We start from the raw sequence: 4,609 nt of genomic DNA, 5'->3' as shown, positions 1-4,609 counted from the left end.
GAGGGACTCTTATCTCAAGATGTACGCACAGCGGGAGAGGTCTGGACTTTCCCAACATGCCAAGATCGGATTGCATCGACCTTTCTTTGTTTCCGGGATTTGCATGGAGGCGTAACTCCCCGCCTCTCATTATCATATTGTCTCTATATATTCTCATGACTGTATTTTTTCTGGGCTTCCTGACGAAATCTGAAACTCTCAGGAGCCCGAATCGATTCGTAAACTGCAGAAAAGAAAAAGAAAACCTTCGAAGGTACTGTTCATCGTCTCCAGTCTGTATGTCGATCACCAACATTCTCATCATCCAAAATTAACGAACACGCGGAGGAAGAGAAAGGCCACTCTCTCCCCAACAGTGGAGAACAACATCAAAAAGTAAAACATATTTCCTTTCGGTGGCGCAACCACTACGATGAAAAATACATTTGTAGAAGTCTTCAGGCGTGGACTATCATCAAATGTATGAAATTTTGATAAGGTAGGATTGTCTGGGCCAAGTTAAAGCAGCTTTTATTGGTTGGAAATTTAGCGACGTAAAGCGGAGGAAGAGAAAGGCCACTCTCTCCCCAACAGTGGAGAACAACATCAAAAAGTAAAACATATTTCCTTTCGGTGGCGCAACCACTACGATGAAAAATACATTTGTAGAAGTCTTCAGGCGTGGACTATCATCAAATGTATGAAATTTTGATAAGGTAGGATTGTCTGGGCCAAGTTAAAGCAGCTTTTATTGGTTGGAAATTTAGCGACGTAAAATTTTGGTTCGACTCCATTGGCAGGCAAGACTCAATTCATGTTCGGCTGCTAATAGAGCCGAGGCTAGCTGTACAAAATTATCTCCTTGCCGGAACCGGAATAACATCGGCTGTATCATTGTTGACGTTATAATGGCTTTTCTTCACAGCAACTCGTATTTAATGTCAGTAAAATCCAAAATATTGTGCCGATGGCTTTTACATTTCCACAGGTTGAAGTAGGCATGAGATGAGCGGTGCATATGAATTTTGGGTATTGGTCACTGTTTTGAGACACTAGATGACAACGGAACGTCACAAAACAAGCCAGGAAACAATGTTACAATGTTTGCCTCCTTCCCTCATTTAACAGGCTGAGATGGAATAAATAAAAAGCAGGACGCGTCCATAAAAATGGGCATCATTAAGATGAGTTGAACATAATAAAAAAACTCATTAAGTTACGACTGAGTTTTTTAGGGGGGTAAATTTTAGTGCTGACATTTTTTTTTTTTTTTTTACAGAGATCTATTATGTAAGTGCGAATGTTCAACCCAATCAAGTGTCCCTTTTAGGTGGGAAAGGAAAACTGGTCAAGGTTCAACATGAAGAAGAGTAAAACAACTTTGCTTAAGTTATGTTCGCATTTATATGTCAGAGAAAATAATGCCTAAGTCATGGCACATTCTGCATTAGTCACTTTTATTTGTTCAGCAATGAACGAAATGTCTTTTTCCTTTGCTTATTTGTTCACACATCAACTTAAGTGTTTTGTGATGATATCAATAAAAAAATGTGTTTTTTCTTGTTTTCCAAAATAACTGAAACATGACTTAAGAAATTATGTTATCTGGCTGACGAAATACTTCTGTGTTCCTTTTCACTGCCACACCTTTGTCAGTAACCAGACGCTACCACAAAAGTTATTTGATTTGACGTGCTGTGTCTAGCAGCATTCATCCTCATGGGGGCTTTCGGGAGGACAGCTGGAGTGTATTATTAGCACGGGCGCTCAAGAGTGGGAGAATGCATGATGCGCTTCATCATGTGACTCAGTGACATCGCTCCCATCATCATGTGATGTCCACCTCATTGTCTTTGTGATCCTTGCTGTTCCCGGGACACCTCTGACAAGGGCTCATGTTCTTGGTTTAAAGCTGATGTCACAGAGGGGAAAGTTATCCTAGGGAAAGGGCAAAAAAAAAAAAACGGTTTATAAAAATCCAAATTATGCAAGATGAGCAAAGTTTTGACAAATTTTCAGGAGCTGAGCCACTGTATCTTGGGAAGCCTGTGTTAACCTAATGGCCTTGAATGAGGTTTTGTAAATCAACATGATGTGGACTCCTTATGAAATCTGCAGCCATCCGCCGATGCATGTGGGCCTGATCTGTGATGCACATACATTCATCCATTTGAAAAAAAAACAAACTGCAGTTTTGTCAGTATTGTGCTCAACTAACAATGGAAAGCATAAATTCGAGTTTACTGTAGGCCAGAGACACCTTATTTCTCAGGTGAGGCAATCATTTGAGATTCTATATGCACTTTGAACAAAACTTTACTATGACTGAATAGTATAAAGTCTAATTTGTACTAATAGGGGTCACATAAGACAACTCCAACGCAAAGAAAACGAGCACTTTCTTGCTTATGCCATTCACCCAATTATTTCAACAAAAGCACCTGCGTTTTTACAGGAGTCAAACCTGACGCGCCTTTCTCGCCAAACCTGAAAGGAATACTGTTCAACCCAATAATTTTCTACATTCTAACATATTGCAAATAACTGGCAAAATGTTTCTTGTGTAAGGCAGTATGAAAATGTAGAAGCACATTTGGAAGATTGCAATAAAACAAAAAGTCCTACCTACGTGTTTGTATGCCTTTTTCTGCAGCAGAATACTCTATATACAATGAATAGAATGGCAAGATATGAAGGTCAGGGGCTCACTATCGTTACCATTTTGTGAAATTGATTATTTACAGCAGTGTCACATTTGTGTCTGTAAACATTCAGATCAGTCAAAGTTATCAAAGTCAAAGTGAACATGACTTGCTTGCACTGAACACTTTTTTTTTTTTTTTTTTTTAAGAGCCAAGCCCCGTCAAGCTATTCATTCCATTGGCGGAACAGTTTAAAAGATCGCTTTGTGATCCAATGTCAGTGGGATAAAAGCAGCCAATCGACGTCGTGTAGGCAAACTAGCGAGGCGTTGATTGGTTATCTACAGGCGAAAGGGCGGACTTGTCGGAGTCTGACTGAAATGTAAAGCGAGCCATCAATGGAAATTTCCACTCCATCTGTCGAATTTCTAAAGTCATCACCATCGTCTTCACAGACCTCTCAGAAACTTAACGTCGCCGGCTATTAAAGAATTGAAAAAGACTCCGCGCAGGCTAATTTAGGTGAGTTGGTTATTTCACATCATGCAACGTCTACTTTTACGTTCTTTGTGGGAGTATTTTGCGTCATCTTTCACGGATGCTCTTGGGCTTGCCAATGGTAACAATTAGACAAAAGTGGAATGCTCGTACCACACGAGACTGATTTTTTTATTGCATACGTGTTCGGTTATTGCTTATAATTCTTAAAGTGAGGGTAGTTTACCGATTCAAGATCCAATGTTTTTGATACGTTTAGTCAATATTACCGATTTTTTTAATTGAGCAACGTAAAGCTAGACCAAACCTAGGTAGAGCCAAACAATGAAAAGCGTATCTGTCAAAGCGTTTATTCGATTTTTGTCAGGCTGTAAAATAGAAAGGTTTTTTTTCCTTTCAGACTCTTTGCGATGGGAACAAAACCTTTTTTGCTATTCTGGAATGTTAAAATGAAGGAATGCCCACTTTTTGTGAACGGTGACGTCACAGGATCCTGAATTTGAATAGACTCCTTTTCGTTCTCCATCAAAAACTGCGCGCGCGCAATTAGTGCAAAAGAACGGTTGACAGTTTGTTAAACAGGGAAGATCAGTTTGGTTTGTATTGAGTAGTTAAAAAATAGCAACATGCCTCGCAATTTATTGTACTGGTGTGCAAATCGAAGTGGAACGGCTTTTGAAAAACATCTTAATTGCAAGAGTAAACCGATGTTTCAAAAACCCCGAAGAGCCTGTGGTTGGGGGATTTTAAACATAAAGAGTAGAAGACCAAGGATATGATCAGGAGTGCCCGCGTTTGCGGTGCTCATTTCATTTCGGGTAAGTTATCGTGGCAATTTGTTTTAACTTAACCTCTTTGTCTTGAAACGTTGAGAAAGTGGTCAGGAATTGTGAAATAATGGCCAGGTGTCTTTACTATTACAAGTTAGTAACTGATACCTAACTCGTTGAGCTCTGAGCTTCCGTGCACACCCGCTCAAGTAATTAAAGCTCTTAATTCGTTGGCATGACTGTTTGTGATTTCTATCTTACTCGTTTCCCCCTGGGCATCCGAGAATAACCCGGCAACATAAACGTGGCTAGCTCATGATGTTTGGCTTACGTGTACATGTGTGACAATTGACTCGTTTCCGCCATTTTTTTTTTTTTTTTGTGCGGCCAATTTAGTGTTCACACACTCTCCTTACCTTTCTCAAGGTGAGATTTTTCCTGGTTTAATGTCACATTTTCTTGGGCAGTTGTTGTGCATGAGGCCAGGCATTCACAGCTCTGGTTGACGCAAAGAAAACCCGGCATGTGGCCTCGGTTCTGGATGTGGTCTTTCGTCCTGGAGGAGGATTTCTCTTCGGAAGTGTCGGCAAGCAGAAAATCCGGGGCTGGAAAAATGTCCCTCTGTTGATCCTGAGACAAAATAAGAGAGAATAGCTTTTGTTCTGGCATGATGAAACTTGTTCAGATGCATTTTTTTTTTTTTTTTTTGGGTCACATCTA

General features: G+C 40.1%; 1 protein-coding gene and 1 long non-coding RNA gene across 2 annotated transcripts in view; one reads left to right on the top strand and one right to left on the bottom strand.

The window, feature by feature from the left end:
- Positions 1–1,611: 1,611 nt before the first annotated feature.
- LOC109507091 (uncharacterized) lies at positions 1,612–2,759 on the bottom strand. The gene is made up of 3 exons (XR_002166408.1): positions 2,609–2,759; positions 2,036–2,124; positions 1,612–1,917 (listed from the first exon to the last, which is right to left on the bottom strand). It is a non-coding gene; the product is annotated as an uncharacterized LOC109507091 (long non-coding RNA).
- Positions 2,760–3,015: 256 nt separating this feature from the next.
- slc25a55a (solute carrier family 25 member 55a) overlaps positions 3,016–4,609 on the top strand; it is a 10,308-nt gene continuing 8,714 nt past the window's right edge. Inside the window, exon 1 of the mRNA XM_019857406.1 lies at positions 3,016–3,143. The gene's annotated coding sequence lies outside the window, so the exon portion shown is untranslated. The remainder of the gene's footprint in view (positions 3,144–4,609) is intronic.

The sequence above is a fragment of the Hippocampus comes genome, unplaced genomic scaffold (assembly GCF_001891065.2).
Source record: "Hippocampus comes isolate QL1 unplaced genomic scaffold, H_comes_QL1_v1.1 scaffold17, whole genome shotgun sequence".
Taxonomy (NCBI): Eukaryota; Metazoa; Chordata; class Actinopteri; order Syngnathiformes; family Syngnathidae; genus Hippocampus; species Hippocampus comes.
This window is presented reverse-complemented; position numbering and strand designations above follow the sequence as displayed.